This window comes from Sinocyclocheilus rhinocerous, unplaced genomic scaffold (genome assembly GCF_001515625.1).
Source record: "Sinocyclocheilus rhinocerous isolate Xijiao unplaced genomic scaffold, SAMN03320098_v1.1 scaffold1433, whole genome shotgun sequence".
Lineage (NCBI taxonomy): Eukaryota > Metazoa > Chordata > Actinopteri > Cypriniformes > Cyprinidae > Sinocyclocheilus > Sinocyclocheilus rhinocerous.
In genome coordinates this window covers 77,519-97,657 of record NW_015641013.1, presented here as the reverse complement: position 1 = coordinate 97,657, position 20,139 = coordinate 77,519, and the positions used below count along the sequence as shown (strand labels likewise).

General features: G+C 38.8%; 1 pseudogene; it reads left to right on the top strand.

Moving 5' to 3' along the window:
* The window catches only part of LOC107753513 (nuclear GTPase SLIP-GC-like), a 34,372-nt pseudogene extending 15,280 nt beyond the window's left edge, over positions 1-19,092 (top strand).
* The last annotated feature ends 1,047 nt before the right edge of the window (positions 19,093-20,139 follow it).

Genomic DNA, 20,139 nt, shown 5'->3' with positions numbered 1-20,139 from the left:
CCCATGTGATCATTAAAGACTGTGAATTGAAGTTATCTCCGTGTTTCCTCGTTCCTCGCTCCTTGCCTCCCGAGAAGTGTGACGGTGTGTTCCTGTATTGGATTTTTTTTTTTTTTTGTCTCACCTACATGTGAATGTTGCACTTTGTATGCACAAGGACTCTGACAACAGCCAGTGCTCCACACAGAGATCAGATCTTACCATCATCCAGTCTGGTTCGGTTTCTTACATTTAAGAAACCGAAAAAACTCAGACTAAATTGGTTTGATTGTGTTTGTAATGCAAATGCTGTCCTTCAGGTTTAACTTGTCACACTGTAATACTGTGAAAGAAGGTACCCTGTTCAGTTAATGAAAAGTAAAAACAGAAAAGATATATATATATATATATATATATATATATATATATATTATATGTATTCAGATTTTCTTTGTTCAGATGGCAAATGTTGTACTGCTTTTCATTCATTCATTTGCTTGCTTGCTTATATTTACTTATTTATTGCAGGATGACCATGTATGCAGTTGTTACTCTGCAAGACTCAGATGAGGTGATGGTGGCACCAGCAAACTGGTTGAGCAAAGACAAGAAACAATGTTACTGGCCCCCATTCAGATCAATGGAGAAGTACTTGGAAGCAGTTAAGGACCGTCTTGAGCCTTCAACAGGAGGGAAACCATGGGTGACATTAGCTATTCTGTTTCACGCAGAATATGGTGAAAGTTACTACTTTAACTTCTGTTTAAATCTTGCATGTAATTTGTACCACTTTTTTTGTTTAAGTTGTCTTACACGGCTGGAGACATGATCTCATATTTAGATTTAAAACTATTATTTATCAACTGTAAATTTTTAAAAAAGCATCTGTATTACAAGGGTAAGCTGATGTATGTCCATGGCCAAGTTGAAACATTGGCAAATATATAGCAATTTGCAATTTAAATAAAAATCTAAAAAAAATAAATGATCTGTAGACCTATATACCTTTTTTTTTTATTTTTAATATTGTCAATTTATTATATTATCCATTTATGATCTAATATTCAGAATATTTCAATCAACATTTCATTTTAGAAATTCCAATAAAAGAAAAAAGAAAACCCCATTAGTGGAAAGTTCTTAACAGTGTAATATATACATTTTTTTTAAATCTTATTTTAGGCACTTATGAGAAGGCCAAGGAAAAGCAAGCAGCAATGAATGAGCAGAAAGAACAGTATGTAATAGACTCTTATTTGATTTGCACAAAGGAAATAAAAATCTTAAAACTTCTGTCTCTTTTAAAAGGCATAATAATAAAATAATACATAGTATAGGCTAATTGGTGCTTTCATATTATATTTATTTATTAGTAATGTTATTTTGTGTAAACAGGCCAGTCACACAAAAAAATCAAGTAATAGAAACATCTCCATTGTCTCCTGTGCCATCACAATCTGCTCTGTCAGAAATGTCCTCTCATGGTAAGTCAACTCATTTTGTAATATCAGTTAAAATGAGAGATTGTACTTTTTCATTTTCGTTTTTACATCCCTACCATTGATTTTACACAACAGAAGAATGACAATTAGAGAAGACAACAAACAACAACAAAAAGCAGTGTTTGGAACAAGAGTGAATCCACAATCCACAATGCTTACATTTTATAATAAATCACTCCTAAACATAATTCTAATCTTAAATTTTGATATGTATTTGTTTGAAGTGTTTTGACAATGTACTGGTGACTACCAAAATTTATTTATGTGAATAGTTTTATATGCTGTAAATAAACAAACAAGCTACTCTGGGCCAAAGGTCAGCTCTTTTTTTTTGTTGCATTAATTTTGAAATCCTTGAAGATTGTTGTCACTTACAAGTAAGTTATAAGTTTTATACTGTTGTTGAAAATAATTAATTTTAATCAGATGACAAATGCCTACATATATGGCCTAATCAAAACTAATTAAATTAGTGTATTACATATTTTTGGAAAGATGATGGAAAATTCTTGAAAAACAAAACCAAAACAAACAAACAAAAAACAACTCAATGTAAGATGTGTTCTTTTTCTTTAGGCATTTTGGCGAAAAACATTCACCCCATAATGGTCAGCCAAGGTATGAAATTTCTTCTATCAATACAATAATTATTGTGCTTTTGATTTAGTACAAAAGTGATGTGTATGAATTCTTTAACAGGTACTAAAAGAAAACGTGCACAGTCAGATTCAGGCAAGTAATTCTGAGTATGTCAATCTCTAATCTCCAATTATTGGTATAAATAAAACAGGGATGGTTGTAACATGATGAGAAGTAACACTGTCAGTTTTAACCGTTTTAATATTAGGTAGAGGGATGAAATCACTATCATACATGATATCCATCCTCCTGAGTTGACAGTAGAAACTGTAAGTCTGTGTGTACACATCTAATGGATTTGCAGGACTAAACTGTAAATTTGATTAAATTAACATGTACAAAATTGAACCGATATTGGGTAGGATCAAACCATATACTCTATTTTAATGTTTGTGGCAATTTAACAATCTTGTTTAACAATTTAACAAATTCTCATACTTCAACTTGAAAGGACCACACATTGGCCAAACGACGGAATTCAATGGCATGGGTGAAGGTATCGTGTGTAGGACTTTTACCTGCGCTTTTGCAACGTTCACTCAATTTGTTTGCATTTAATTTGACTCCAATTTTCAAGTGATCATTAAATTTAGACTGTATTTCTAATTAAGAACTGATCACAAATATTGGCTATGTATTAATTTAGATATATGATTATTCTGGACATCCCATATTTTCAATTATTTGTTCATCAGGGACCCAAATGTCACATTGTCTTACATTGACCGTATACGCAGATCTCACGGTCACAAATTCACCAGTCTGATTTAATCAGAGGGTGTAGGTTGACTAATTCCTTTAAGTCAACTGCCTATTGCTTGCTCTTGACAAAAAGTGTAGTTAACTTTTCGCATACAACTTGCTAAATCAGTGATAGATAGGAATCAATAGGTCTCCAATGACGTGCCTACTGGTCCATTCATTCACGTAAGAGACAAACAAATTCAACATAGTAGTCATACATGTAATTTGAAATTGCTGGACAACTCCAGTGTTACAGTTGTTTCAATTTTACACAAGACACATGGTCTAGAATGCATAGCATCTACAACCTTTAACAGTAAAGCAATCATGTGTTTTAAATAATAAACTTGACTACTCTATTTGTACATTTAGTAGCACAAAAAACTATAAAATGTGTTCTGTGTGCACAGTGTGTTTAACACAATGACAAATTTGAAAATACAATGAAATGCATACCTGACAGCAGATCTCCAGAGACTCACACATACACATACTTTGTGGCTGAGTTTTCTGATTACAGAATCCTAAAGATTGTTTTGCCATTTTCCTTTAAGTACCCAGACCAGAACAAAGAAATCTTCAGACCTAAGTTGTAAAATAGAAGATGGTCAGGATCCCGTGACCTAAGGGTCACACCTGGCCGGAGAAGGGAAAACAATATCACTGGAGACCCTGAGGGAGACACACTCACAACAGCAGAACGGAGTTCTTCTAAGTTTTCAGTCTTTCTCATAATATAAGTGACTGCTGTGATTGAGACCATTTTACCAATCAAACTGAGACTTTTAAAATGATACCAAACATGAAAGAGAAAAATCAACAGATTCTCAAGATACATCATACATGGTGTATATACAGTAGACATTCTTAGTGACCTTTCAGGTGCTTTAAAAAATTTGGTGACTTGAGCCTGGTGTGAGAGAAGAGGGAAAGGGGAGAGGGAGCTTCAGGATAAGAGAAGTTTGGGCAAGGTGGTATCTTACTCTTACTTTGAGATCTTATCTCCATATTAGTGAGTTTTACTGTTTTATTGCAGGGTGTTTGATTTTGTGTTCTGTATTGACACAGATATGTTCATATTGAAGATGGTGAAACAGATCATGGGAGAAGTTAAAATTCAAATTCAAAACATAAACAGCACAGACCAAACAACAACTGAACAAAAAAACAACATTTTGTAAGTACTTGTGAAGCATTATGTAAATTGTATGTATAATTCTATAGTAGTGTTCAGTTACATTTATTTTCATCATGATATAGAGATGCCATTGCAGAGATGGATAAAGAGATGGATAAAGACAAAAGAAGAAAGGAAACCATTGGTGTCTTTGGAAAGACTGGGCAAGGAAAAAGCTCCCTATTAAATGCAATCTTGGGATTAGATTTACTGCCATCTGGTTGTTTTGGTGCCTGTACATCTGTTGTTACTCAGGTGGAAGCCAATCTGATTCATTCCAACTACACAGCAGAGATCGAACTCATCTCTAAAGAGGTTCCTTATTAACACTCATCATATCATATATATGTGTGTGTATATATGTATGTACTGTGTGTGTGTGTGTATGTATGTATATAAACACATTGTGAAGGAAATAACGTCTTTTGTTTGTTTTGCAGGAATGGGAAAATGAGATTGCTTCAACTGACAACAGGACCAAAACTGTAATAGAAAGAATCACTGCGCTGTATGGAGCTGATGCAGATAAGAAAACACTGGAAGAACTTAAGAAAGATCACAAATACGCTGAAATTGATAACTTTTTGTCTACCACAAAAAAAACGATTTCACACACTAAAGTAAGGGCTAAATACCTTTGGAGTAGACACGTGGCACCTGGGGTCTCATTTATAAACGTTGCGTATGCACAAAATGGGCATAGAAATTGCGTACGCAATTTTCCACGCACATATAGGGATTTATTAAAAAAAAAACTTCGCGTAAATATGGACGTTCCGTACGGATACTCTAGGGGTTTTCAACCTGTGGGGCCCAGGGGGTGCCAGCACCTGTCAAGGGGTGACATCAGTTAATTCAGATACGTTCCCTTGAGAATTTATGAATATGAGTTAACAAATCTTTAGCCATCCACTAGGGGGCAATCTGACTCCCAATGCTAGTCGACAGTTAGAGCAGAGTTGGCTCGAGTATCAGTCACGCTCAGTGTTGCCAAGTCCGCGGTTTTCCCACGGAATTAGGCTACTTTAACACTTGCCGCGTTTTGTACTTTTGAGCTCATTTTGAGTAGCAATTAGGCGGGTTTTGTTGTGAAAACCTGGCAACCCTGGTCACGCTTATTGACAGTGTAAGATGATTTACGATTAGCCGTGTCGGAAATCCAACCATGGATTGGCATGTTGTTATCTCAGAAACAGGCTCAGCCATCACATTGAATCAGGTAAACTGGTTATATATTTATGTTTCAGTATAATTACGCACGCTATACCAGGGGCGGTTCTAAACCCTTTTTAGGTGGGTTTCAGCCCCCCTATCTGTCACCTTAGCCCCCCAAAACTATCTTAACGATCAGGCCAGTGCTGCTTCCTCGAGAAAGTTTTTCATTCTCACGTGTTTTAAGTCTTGTCAGTTTAAACATTAAAGTAATTTTAAGCCATTTAAGCCCAAGACATCTCAATGCGGTACTCACGCACTGTGATAGAGCGTTTCTATGCGCACCGCACACACACCTGAAGTGCACAAACAGATAGCCTTCTCAGACAGCAGGTGAATACCAATGGCTGTCTTGACAAGTATCCTTGTAAGCACAGTCGGTTGTTTTAAGTGAATGTAAACAGTAAAGAAAATATCAAATGTAGCTACATCAGTATAACGGATCCGTGCATTTCTTATGTAAATAATGTCAATCAAAAAGAGCAAAAGAAAAATTGTTCGCTGCTTTAATAGCTTATTTATAAGCTTATAATATTTGCTTTTATGTTAATGTTAATAAAGTAATACGGTGTGACTACAGTAATACCGGGGGGTGGATGTTGGGGGGGCGCGAGTGAAATTACACAAACTTGGGGGGGCGCATGTCCTAAAAGGGCATTGTAGTCTACTCCAGGGGTTTTCACCTGTCAAGGGGGGTGCGAGCATCAGTTAATTCAGAGACGTTCTCTTGAGAATTTATGAATATGAGTTAACAAATCTTTAGCCATCCACTAGGGGGCAATCTGACTCCCAATGCTAGTCGACAGTTAGAGCAGAGTTGGCTCGAGTATCAGTCACGCTCAGTGTTGCCAAGTCCGCGGTTTTCCCACGGAATTAGGCTACTTTAACACTTGCCGCGTTTTGTACTTTTGAGCTCATTTTGAGTAGCAATTAGGCGGGTTTTGTTGTGAAAACCTGGCAACCCTGGTCACGCTTATTGACAGTGTAAGATGATTTACGATTAGCCGTGTCGGAAATCCAACCATGGATTGGCAAATTGTTATCTCAGAAACAGGCTCAGCCATCACATTGAATCAGGTAAACTGGTTATATATTTATGTTTCAGTATAATTACGCACGCTATACCAGGGGCGGTTATAAACCCTTTTTAGGTGGGTTTCAGCCCCCCTATCTGTCACCTTAGCCCCCCAAAACTATCTTAACGAGGGTGGATGTTGGGGGGGCGCGATTGAAATTACACAAACTTGGGGGGGCGCATGTCCTAAAAGGTTGAAAACCCCTGCTCTAGACCATGCGTACGCACTCTTTTTTTCCTGGACTGAGAAAAGTAATGAAGTAAACAACCATTTTAAACTCCGTTTTCATTTCGATATACACATTTACATTAAATATTGCACTCTCATTAATGGAGATAAGCACTGAAATTACATAAGTCATTACGCAGAAGTTAAACAAAAATTATATGAATTTAGACTTATTTAGTGGATGCGCTTGATCACTTTTCCTTTGTCATGCTATGTCTTAATGACAGCGAGGAGTGCTATAGGTGCACAATAATTCATCTTTAAACTAAACTGCAGATCTCAAGTTGTGAGAAAATATTTTTAGTGAGATCAATGATGCGCACTTACTTCGATGGCAGACACTGCTGGATTCAGTGGTCGAACGGTCCATTGTCCGGTTTGAATAACTCCAATGATAGCTTACTGTACAACCACAGCTGCATGTGTTGATGCCGTGCGAAGGCATCTCCACAACTTTTTTGAAGAATACCACTGTATTTGAGGGATACAACTTGAAGAAAATGTTAATTTGCATGTTTCCTTTTAAAATAGGCTACTTTGTCAGTGATGCGCAGAGTCAATTCTATTTACACTGCAATAAATATAGGCTAAAACTAGCTAAAATAATTAAATAGACTAGAATAATTAAATAGCTGCATAAATTAAATTTGATTTGAATTTTTTTAAACAATTGAAATACGATTTGGCCAGTGGAAAAGAATGAAATCAACTCTATTCTAAAAAAAATTGAGAACTATTTTAAACAGTTTTGTTTTTATGGATTTTGATATATTTATGCTAAAACATAAGGATACTGGATGATTTTTAGCAATAAAAATTGTGTATGGCACAAATATCATTTATAGTCCGTATTTCATATTTCCTTAATGTCTTGTACCTTTGACGGTATTAAACATGGTGTCACGTGGATGGGAATATGCGTGCATGGAAATGATATGCAGATGAGGTTATGCATAGTAAAACTAGGCGTTGTAAGCTCCATATATGGTGATTTCGGGGAGGAGTCGGGATGGAGATGCACGTATGCACAATCTTCCCATGACTGGGATTTATAAAGGGATTTTTGCGCAGGTTCTGGCGTACGCATGGTTTTATAAATCTGAAAACTTTTGAGCGTACACAAAATCTAGCTTTTGTGCCTACGTACACTTTTAGGATGAAATCTATGTTGAGTTTTATAAATGAGACCCCTGGTCACACTTTTAGTCCACTAAATATTTCTCTCAGGTTAGGTTTAATTTATCAGGATCGATTTAATTTAGAAAGCTAGTTCCTGTCAGCTTGAAATCATGACTACAAAAAAAACTATTGAACATTTACATCGACATTGGCAAAGAAAAAACATAGTTATAACTTGTTACACACAGTTATAAACTTTTGTGATACTATATCGGGGTAGGTTTGAGGGGAATGGAAGCCTATTATATTCTTTTGTGCAAAATTTCAAAAATTATGAAAAACAATTCATAAATGCACATAAATGTTTCATATCAAAATTTTAAAAACACCCAAATAAGATAAATATAAATATGTTTGAGATTTTGTTCAAAGAAAGGAAATTTAAATCAGTGTTATTTACTTGAACAGCTCTCTGAATTTACCAGTGATGTTGCACGCTACATACAACAAAGTAAATCAAGTTCTAGTGACCAGTACTGGCCGCTTGTGAAGAGTGTGACGATCAAGATTCCAGACTGTCGTGAACTCCTGGAGTACATTGTGCTTGTTGATCTTCCTGGGACCGGAGACTGTAACAAGATTAGAGATGACCTATGGAAATCTGTAAACACTACACTCTTTTAAAAAAAATACTTATTTAAATATGAAAAATATGAAACTTCTGTCATGATTTACTCACCCTCATCCTCCTGTCATTCCAAACCAGTGAGTTTCTTTCTTCTGTGAAATACAAAAATAAGATTTTGAAGAATAACTGTATCGACTGCTCTTTTTCATGCAGTTATAATGAATGAGGACTGAGACTTCTAAAGGGATAGTTCACCCAAAAATGAAAATTCTGTCATTAATAACTCACCCTCATGTCGTAAGACCGTTCATCTTCAGAACACAAATTAAGATATTTTTTATGAAATCCAAGAGCTTTCTGACCCTGCATAGACAGCAACAGAACTACCATGTTCAACGCCCAGAAAGGTAGTAAGGACTACCGACGTTAAAATAGTCCATATGACATCAGTGGTTGAACCTGAATTTTATGAAGTTACGAGAATACTTTTTTTGTGCAAAGAATACAAAAATAATTACTTTATTCAGCAATTCTTCATAGCTTCATAAAATTACGATTGAACCACTGATGTCACATGGGCTATTTTAAGAATGTCCTTACTACCTTTCTGGGCTTTGAACGTGGTAGTTACATTGCAGTCCATGTAGGGTCAGAAAGCTCTCGGATTTCATCAAAAATATCTTAATTTGTGTTCCGAAGGTGAACAAAGTTCTTATGGGTTTGCAACGACATGAGGGGGAGTAATTAATGACAGAATTTTCATTTTTGGGTGAACTATCCCTTTAAGCTTTAAAAAGGGCACAAAAGGCACACTGTAAAAGACTTGTGCACTATATTCTAAGTCTTCTGAAGTCCTAAGCAGCTTTGTTTAACAGACTAAAACGTTGTGCAAAAAACTGCCTCTCCTTGGCTTAAGTAGTGAGGTCTGATTCATGAACAAATCATTCTGTTGAGTCATGAGGATGATAGTATTGGTTGGCAGAAATTTCATTTTTTTGGGTGAAGTATTTCTTTAACAGTGGAATGCATATAAAAATGCAACAAAATCAAATGTGTGATTTAAAGCAATACTACAGGTTTGCCAGATATGCATATATTTTATTCAGTTTTTACATTTCTAATTCCATAGAAACTGAGAGAGTGCTCTTCTGTGTGGATTGTAAGTAATATCAGTCGAGCAATTGACGACAGCGACCCCTGGGGGATATTAGAACACTGCATCCAAGACTTGGGACCAAGAGGAGAGTGCAAAAACATCAACTTCATTTGTACCAGAACTGATGACATTAATCAAAATGAATATCTAAGGTTAGAATAAAGAGATCTTTGTCAATAAACAGCATTTCTTTCAACATAATAAACGTATTAAACATATTAACATATGATGTTGCTAAAAATAACATTATGTTGTGTATTTGGTGTAATGCAATGTGTTTATGCAGTTTAAGGTTAAAAAAACACATTATTTTCCACATAATGTACATTATTGTTGCTCCTCTATGCCCCCGCCTTTCTGAAACGCGTCGATTTTTACAAAGCTCATCGGTCTGAAAAGCGAGGTGTACGCTGATTGGCCAGCTATCCAGTGCATTGTGATTGGCTGAATAACTCAAGCGTGTGACGGAAATGTTACGCCCCTTGTCCCGGCACGATGAGACAACACCAATAAAACCCATTACAAATGAGGCATTTATTGCATCCAGTGGGGACATAATTACGGATTATAATGATTTATACTGTCTTTTTACGCATTGCATTGCGTATCGCGCTGTATCGCGACTTTAGTCTTTGCAACTTTAGGGATCTTATCTATGCACGAACAGCTTGTAACACTCCAAAGAGAAAGGAAAATTTGAAATGGCATCATATGACCCCTTTAACATATTCGAAGTATTGTTTTTACTTTTTACTTTTTTTTTTTCAATTATTTAATGAATTTTATTTATCTATTTTAGATCTGGATGCCACTCTGGAGACCAAATTTCTTCTTCAAAAACTTCAGTGAGGCATTTGTTGTCTGCCATTTATTAATTATTTTGATGAAAATCTAAATCCTGCATTTTAAAATATGTAAATTTCTAAAGTTAATTTTAAAGCACTTTAAAAGGCTAAAAGTTTGACTTAAATCCAGCAGTTGCTGTTTTCCTTACCCCCCCCCCCCCCTTTTTTTTCAGAACCCGAAAACATGGTGCATAATTCATAGGAACAACCGTACAAAGGAAATAGTGAAAAAGACATTTGAAAATCTTGAAATCATGGTATATATGAGAACTCAAACATTCTCATTCTAATTCTAATTCAAATTCTTATTCTTATTTTTTATTCTTATTCTTATTTAGAAATCTACAGCCAGATTCATCGCTGATGTTTTCACTGTCAGCTCCAGGGCATACTTGGATAAAAATCCAGATCTGGAACCTATTGAAACAGGTAATCAAGTAAAATTGGAACAAAAGTTTGTTTATGAGTCTTATTACTCTTACTCATTTAAATATTAAAATGTTGCCAATTATCTGTAGAAATCCCAAAGCTGCAGGACATTCTAAAGAACACCAACAGGAGAATTAACTGAGAACTGACTAGAGATTATGTCAATGAAGCAAAGGGAATTTTGTCCTTCATTCAAAGTGTCCAACTAGATACAGATGAAAAAATGGTATGAGTCAGTATTACTGATATTTCACTTACAGATGTCTTCTGAAATCAGCCAATAGGTTTATTCAGAAATTTACTGCTACATTTATTGTGCTTTAGGCGGACATAAAAGCTGTAGTCCATAAAGATTTGGAGGAGAACCTAGTAAAGGCACTGGAGGAGTTGGATTGTCTGTTTAACTCACTTTATAAGATTTTGGATCAATGTCTCTCAAAAGGAGTGGAGAAATCAGTGAAATTGTGTGTTGACACCAAAAATTCCATGATTGCATCTGTAAGTATGATTCTGTTGTGTGTGAAATGTTGAAAATGTTTGAAAAGCCATTTTGTGGGCTTTCTAACTACAGTGATATTTTCTGAATCAGGTTGCACCTAATGATAAAAGGGGATTCCATAAAACCCTTCAAGCATTGTATAAGAACAAAGGATACTTTTGGCCAAAGAACTGGGATGCACCCCTAGATCTAAACATGTGCTTGGCCAAACACATGCACGACAACATCATTGATGAGTTTAATTTAATTTTTCTGTATGTTCTGCTTTCATTCCCTATCCACTATACCTTCAGTTCAGAAAAAAAAAAAAAAAAAATTTAGTGTGTTAGGTCAACAGTGTATTGAAATTTATAGGCTCATCTACATCAGCTGCTGGTATAGATATGTATACAAATATATAATCAGCATTGTTGTGAGTGGTGGTATTTGTTACAAATTACAATACTGACACAAAATTACAACATATAAACTAATTATAAAACTCAAGGCATTTGATACAATAATTCAGGTGATCTGAACAGTCTGATCTATTAGTACCCATTTGGTCTTTTGTCATTTAAATTATACTTTTCCCCCCTCATAACTACAGTGTTGATGCCAATAACAAAACAGGAATATCAGTGCAAGAACAAATCGATAAGTTCAGTATCATCCAAAGTGGCACTGCTTACTCACCATCTTCCATGCTATACCACATAGAAAACTTCATCAAAACAGAGGTTAGTAGTCTCTTTCTTTCTTTCTTTGTTTCTTTATTTCACTTCCATTCATTTATACATCATCTATCTACAGGTAACTCTATTCCAATGAATGATTACTAATATGCAAGCAACATGGGTCTCATATATCAATCTAAGATAGAAACAAGTGCAGATCCGAGCGCACAAATCAACTTATGACAGGGTTCACGTGTGATTCATGAAAGTTTCTTATGCCGCCAGTCCCATCGTACGAATGATCTTACGTTGATAAATATGGTGGCTGAAAACAATCATCATTTGAATATCACTCCCCTAAAAGTTCAAGGTTTAGAAGCCTTGCCCCTAGAGTTTACGACATGGAGAAACGTAATCCGGCCAAAAAGAGGATGTAATCTTATGAAAAAGAAACTGATCTTATTCCAAAAACACCTGTTATCATCATAATTGCAAACAATTACATTTACATGTATATGCATATTAAATAGCAGTAAATATAACTAAACATTTACAAACATTATAAACACTATAGCCTAATTAGTTCCGCTCACTCCACAACAAATCTTTTAACTTTAACGGTATTCAGAACAGAACAAGAATGAAAAATAAAATTAAATGTTGAACTATAAAATCAAACAAATTAGGCTATAGTAGCATTCATTATAAACAGCATACAAACGTCAAGCTAAAATGTATTTACTTAAAGCGAAACTGAAAAGGCATTGGGCTCACTAGCCTTTCTCATTTGACAAGAATCCAAAAATTTCCTTTTTTTTCATGTAACATTTGGTTGCTAAACTATTCATTATGTAAACAAGGTACTTCACTCGTGTTCCAATGTCCACGTAAAACATCTTCCTTCACATGCGCAAAAATGTTTGGGCACTGCACACTGATTTTATAGCAGACCTTTTAAATTGATCAGTGTAACTTTTATATTTGGTTGACTGCATTTTAGTTTGATGATGAATAGCTGAAATATCAAGTTATCAACGCTAAAACTGAAAGAAAACAAATAAAATGCATTAAGAGTGTCACAAAAACAAGTGTTTTAGTCTATTCCTTTTATATACTTACTCATCCTCTCTTCGGGTCATTTTGACCTGGAGCTGATTTTTCCATTGATCGTTATGGTATGAGACTTCAGGACTTTTATCACACTTGAATTTGGAACACACACAAAAAAAAATTTAGTGGATGCAGGGAGTTTATTTGGGTGTAATAAAAGTAACAAATCCTTCCCCAGACTATATTCTCCCAGTATTTCACAGGCTTGTCTAAATGTTGTGCAGGAAACTTTAAACGGGCTTCAACATGCTTTTTCTTCAGCAATGGAGTCTTGCGTGGTGAGCGTGCATACAGGCTACGGCGGTTGAGTGCATTACTTATTGTTTTCTTTGAAACAATTGTACCTGCTAATTCCAGGTCTTTCTGAAGATCTCCACAAGTGGTCCTTGGCTCTTAGAAAACTCTTCTGATAATTTTTTTCACTGCTCTGTCAGAAATCTTGCGAGGAGTACCTAGTCATGGCCGGTTTATGGTGAAATTATGTTCTTTCCACTTCCAGATTATGGCCCCAACAGTGCTCATTGGACCATTTAGAAGTATAGAAATCCTTCTGTAAACAATGCCATCAGTATGTTTCGCAATAATAAGGTTATGAAGGTCTTGAGAGAGCTCTTTGCATTTACCCATCATGAAATGTTTCTTGTGTGACACATTGGTAATAAGACACCTTTTTATAGGCCATCAGTTGGGACTAAACCAGCTAATATTAATTTCCACTGACTATGGGCAGGATTGCTTTCTAATTACTGATAGATTTCTGCTGGTGTATTGGCTTTCCATGCCTTTTTGCACCTCCCTTTCTTCATGTGTTCAATACTTTTTCCCTGGGTCATTCCACTTTATTCAGGCCCTGAATAAATGTATAAATGATAAATGATTAGACTATTACTAAAAATAATTCTACATGATAAAAAATAAGGCTTTAAAAAGATTGGTGTCCTATCAAAAGCCGTCGAGGAGCTCGGATTGGAGTGGTCTTCGCCTGAAGAGCCCACTCGCAGCCGCCTAGATGAGTGGTTTCTTCCGGGAACGCCGCCAGACCCCTCCTCAGCAAGCTGCGCCCTTCTTCCCAGAGGTTCACGACGAGCTGACGAAGTCGTGGCGCGCCCCCTACTCAGCTCGTTTACGCTCCTCTGTCTCTCCCGCCCTCACTACGGTCAACGGCGCTGCACATAAGGGCTACGATAAGCTGCCTCCTCTGGACGAAGCGGTGGCTGCACACCTCTGCCCCCCCGCTGCCATCGGATGGAAGGCAAAGGCCGCTCATCCCTCGAAGCCCTGCCGAACGACTTCAGCCCTCGCTGGTCGTGCTTACACCTCGGCGGGCCAGGCTGCGTCTGCGTTACACTCTATGGCGGTGCTCCAAGTGTACCAGGCGAAGCTCCTTCGCGCCATGGATGAGTCTGGGCCAGAACACTCTGCAGCGTTCAGAGAGCTGCGCAGCGCCTCCGATTTGGCCCTGCGCGCCACAAAGACGACTGCACAGGCCATTGGGAGGTCGATGGCCAGCCTGGTGGTGCTGGAACGCCACTTCACTGTGGTCGACGGCGCTGCACAGAAGGGCTACGATAAGCTGCCTCCTCTGGACGAAGCGGTGGCTGCACACCTCTGCCCCCCCGCTGCCATCGGATGGAAGGCAAAGGCCGCTCATCCCTCGAAGCCCTGCCGAACGACTTCAGCCCTCGCTGGTCGTGCTTACTCCTCGGCGGGCCAGGCTGCATCTGCGTTACACTCTATGGCGGTGCTCCAAGTGTACCAGGTGAAGCTCCTTCGCGGCATGGATGAGTCTGGGCCAGAACCCTCTGCAGCGTTCAGAGAGCTGCGCAGCGCCACCGATTTGGCCCTGCGCGCCACAAAGACGACTGCACAGGCCATTGGGAGGTCGATGGCCAGCCTGGAGGTGCTGAAACGCCACTTGTGGCTGCCAGTCGCCCCAAGCCGGCGCCGACTCAACAGCCAGTTAAAACTACACCTCCTGTGACTCAGCCCTCTGCACGACCTGAGCCCAGGCAGCGCTCGCGCTCTGTTACGCCAAAAGCTCAATGATTCCCAGCCAACGAATCTCATTTCTGGGGGCTGTCTTCGACCAAATGAGAGCAGTAGCCTCGCCGGAACGTGTCCTGGCTATACAGCGGCTGACGACCGCCTTCACGATTGGCATGTCCCTTCCTTCCTGGAAATGCTGGCAGTATGGCAGGCCTTACAGTCCTTCCTACCACATCTAGAAGGATGCCATGTCTTAGTTCGATTGGACAACATGATGGTAGTATCCTACATAAATCGCCAGGGCGGCCTTTCCTCCCCACCCCTCTTCAGGATGGCAAAGAGCCTACTGGAGTGGGCACATTGCCATTTGTGCTCCCTAAAAGCAGCGCACATACCGGGCAAACTGAACTAGGGAGCAGACATGCTGTCTTGGAGCAACGTCCCCTCTGGCGAGTGGATGCTTCACCCCCAGACGGTTCTGAGAATATGGGAGATCTTCGGGAAGGCAGAGGTCGACCTCTTCGCCTCAGAAGACAACTCTCACTGCCCAATCTATTTTTCGAAGGAAAGGGATGCGCTGGCCCACGATTGGCCCAGCCTTCCCTCAGGTTATCAGGCGAATCAGGGAACAAAGGCACAAGGTTCTTCTAGTGGCCCCGCTCTGGAGAAACCAACTATGGTTCTCAGAGATGTCTCAGCTGCTCACGGCAGCTCCATGGCCCATTCCCCTGAGACGGGACCTCCTCTCTCAGGCGAACATGACGATATGGCACCCCCAACCCAAGTTGTGGGCCCTACACTTATGGCCTCTCGATGGGAGCCTATGAACCTCCCAGAGGGTGTCTTAAATACCATTTCTCAGGCTAGAGCCCCGTCCACAAGACGCCTCTATGCCCTCAAATGGTCGGTCTTCACCGCTTGGTGCACAAACCGCAGTGAAGATCCATATCTTCGATATTGTCCTTCCTTCAAGAGCTTTTGGATAAGGGTCGCACCCCGTCCATTCTTAAGGTCTATGTGGCGGCTATAGCGGCTTTTCATGCTCCTATAGATGGGATATCGGTCGGCAGGAACAACCTTGTTGTTCGATTTTTGAAAGGGTCTAGGAGGTCGAACCCCCTTGCCCTTCTACGGTCCCTACGTGGGATCTGTCTACGGTTCTGAGGGCGCTCAAAGGCCCCCCTTTGAACCACTGCAATCCGCTGATATTTGATCCCTGTTGCTAAAGTCCGCTCTGCTATTGGCTTTGGCATCGGTTAAGCGAGTTGGAGATTTACAGGCGCTCTCTGTGAGCCCCTCCTGCCTTGAATTCGGGCCTAACGACTCCAAGGTCGTCCTGAAGCCTAGGCATGGTTACATACCTAAGGTGCTCTCTACTCCATTCAGAGTGCAGGTAATCACGCTCTCTGCGCTCCCCCCTTGCAGGAGGACCAGGAGCTAAATCTGCTCTGTCCTGTCAGGGCGTTAAAAATCTACATTTAAGCAGTCGGAGCAGCTCTTTGCATGCTTTGGTGGCCGCACCAAGGGGCTTCCAGTCACAAAGCAAAGACTATCCCGTTGGATAGTTGACGCAATAGCACTTGCATACTCCTCCTTGGGCCTTCAATGTCCCATCGGGGTCAGAGCACATTCCACGAGAGGCATGGCCTCATCCTGGGCATGGTCCAGTGGTGTGTCCATTGCAGAAATTTGTGCAGCGGCCGGCTGGTCCTCGCCGTCCACCTTTGTCAGGTTCTACAACCTGAACGTTCCTGCTTTGCAGGCTCAGGTCCTTTCTGCTTAACTGTCTCTCTGAGCTCAAAACGCTCCAGGAACCATATCCCCGCCCTAAGGCTGAATTTAATCCTTGCTGGGTTTGACTATGTTTCGAACACCGTGAAGTTCCCACGTCTGGGCTTAGCTTCTGGCACGCTCTCGGCCCTATCTAGTTCCGAGGCTGTGTGAAGCTCTAAGAACGATTATGTAAGGCCGGGCTCGACCTCTATGAGTTAGCCCATTTCTTTGCCTCCTCTTGACCCCGAAAAGAATCCGGGTCTCTGGCTATGGCCTGCTTCATTGTAGTTGATCTACAGGGCCCCCTTCTGGTCGCGCTGGACAATTACTTATAAGTCGTTCATCTACCATAGCACGGTGTGATTGAATAGGTTCCCGCAGCGTCTAGCGACGCAGTACAAGTGAAGTATCGAAAGGGAACGTACTCGGTTACTAACGTAACCTCGGTTCCCTGAGATACAGGAACGAGTACTGCGTAGCTAACCGTGCTATGATGCTGCACGACTCTGTCGTCGCTTCAGTCGATATGAATCAGTGATCCTATGCCGAGCACCTGCTTATATAGCCAGATGCCCAGATGCATTTCTGAAACAATGGGAGTGCAGATGCACTGCTGTGATTGAAAAAAAGGCTTCAGTAAATCGGAGAAAAGGAGTTTCCCGCAGCATCTAGCGACGCAGTACTCGTTCCCGTATCTCAGGGAACCAAGGTTACGTTAGTAACCGAGTACGTTTTCCCCGTTCACAGAAGCGCTGCAGGTGCGTGTTGTGACGATGTGTGAATCCTCATGGTCTGTTGTTTATGTTGCTATTTGCAAATATAAAGCTAAAGCCCTGAATAAAAGAACAAAAACAGGCTAACTCAAAAGCTTGCACACATGAGCTGAGATCTGATGTGAGATTTGATCATAGCCACCGCTCACGTCCATATTGATACATTCCCAGTTTTGCGTAGAAACGACCATACGCCCAATATTCTGTTGTACGTTCATTTCATAAATGAGACCCAGTGTCTTTATAAAAAAAGTTTTTATTTTGTTTTATAAGTTTGAGATGCAATTGGGTAACAGGTCACTCACTTCTGCTGTGTTGGCAGTCCTTGTAATTCTGTGTCCAGTTCTGATCTCTCTCTGTTGTTTTTTCTACCAAAATGGGATCCTGTTTTATACCAAGTGTGAATTATTTTATTTTCAACAACACTGACCATGGCACTTATACTTGCTGATATATTTAGTACAAAATAATAATATCTGTATTAATTATTATCTGCTTTAACCTCCTGATAAGGAAACCAAAGTGAAGGCATTGCTCAAAAGAGAAGTTGTTGATAGAAAGAAGAAAATCTACTCATCAATCCAAACAACAATTCAGAATCAAATGACTGCTGGCTATGAACGTAAGGAAGCATTTATTGCCGAGTCATTATATATTTGTACTGCCTATGTTAAAGAATAAAAATGAATATTAAATGTTACCTATTACAGAAGCTGCAAAGTTGAAAGGAAAACAAGCCATGGAGAAGAGAGAGAACAAAATAATGGAAACAATTGAACTGTTAAAACACAGCATGTTCAAAAAAGCAAAAATGGAAGTTCTGAATCAGTTTAAGGATTTAAAGGTATTTGTATTTCACAAATTCTCAATATTGTTTAAACATTTGCTGCTCCTTTCTGAAGATACTTACAAACGACACAAAACTGTCTTATTTTTCTACATTGACTATGTATTTTTGTTGTTTCTTTCTAAAGGTGCATATATGCAAGACCCTTGAATATGAGCTAAAGGGATCAGTGGAACGCTCACTTTCACAAACCAGCAGAACCACCCTGATGGGTAAGAGAGAATTAAACAACAAAAACTGTTTTTCAAAATGATCTTATGCATAGTAAAGTACTTGAGTGATAATTTTGAATCATGGCCTTGTTCAAATGATCACAAATATTAAGACATACTTCAAAATCAGGCTTAACACCCAGTAATATGTCTTTTCTAGATGTCACTAGAGAGATTGAAAAGCTGGAGAGACTGTCAAAGCAGCTTATCTGACTGAGGTCAAGAGCAAGGACAAGAGAAACTGCATCTTTTTCAGTGAAAGTTATTTTTAGGATAAATGTATTTGTATCATAAAGCATGCTTAAAGCTCTATTATTATAATATATGTATATATTTTTTTTTTTTTGACCAAACTTTTGACTGTGTAACTAATCGCACAAGAAAAACTATTGAGGTGTAGACTATTGCTGTTATTAACCACTTATTCTCTGGGGCGTTTTTGGTATTTTCGCCTAAATTTGACATACTCAAATTCAAATGTTTACCCTACACACATACAATGGAGGAAATGAAAAAAAATGGTTTCATTGTAAAGAAAACCCTTTGAACTACAAAATATGAGTGTAATTCTTTATAAATAACATTATATATTTTTCAAATATTACAATAAACACAAAAAAAAAACATAGGCGCTTTTTTATTTTTATTTTTATTTTTTTTTTGAAAGTCTGTAATTCAGGTTCTATTAGGTCCAGCTCTTTGCAATTTACTTTGTTTGATGCCACTAGATGCCACAAAGTACCAGAAAAAATAATCTTTCAAATAACAGCTTCTAAACAGGAGTTATTACATTGTATGTGAAGCGAGTCAAATTGTCTATTTCTGCATCTAAATGTGTCATTGTGAGTTTCCTTTGCAAAAACAGGCTTTATAAAACACATTAACCCCACAATCCTATTTTACTCTGTGCCATAAGCACTTTAATTGATTATTAATTGAATTATGTTTCATTTTTATGTTTTTCTAAGTAGTAATATACAAAATGGCACAAGCGAATTGGACCAAATTTTACATACTGTGTATTCTACAATCAGTTTAATTACTTCAGGATGCACAAGACTGTCTACATTATAAAATATATCTGGTTTATCACAATCTAAAATGGAATCCATATCCTCCAGCTTTATATAATTCCATTTATATGCATTCTGTATTGGGATACTGATTCACAGCATCCTCTCACCGATCAGCTCACTCCTGTATCCAGAGCATCTCCCTGACAACAACATTGCATCATCCCTGGTCCAGAGAAAATTTGCTATCCGGCAGCTAGTTCTAACATTCAGAGCGTCAAACAAACACATATCAGTTCATCCACACAGCACTGTAATAATCCATGTATATTTACTGTATATTCACTGAAATGCATAATGTACTGTACTTTTCTGTCAATAAACAGTGTATCAGATTGCTAGCTGTGCTATCACGTTTCAAAACAATGCTTACAATATCAAAAACACGCTCATAAAGCCTTACCAGACGCGCGTTCATTCCTCTCCACGGCGCCGCTGAACCCTCTTCAACATATATAACTTGCAATACGATTCTC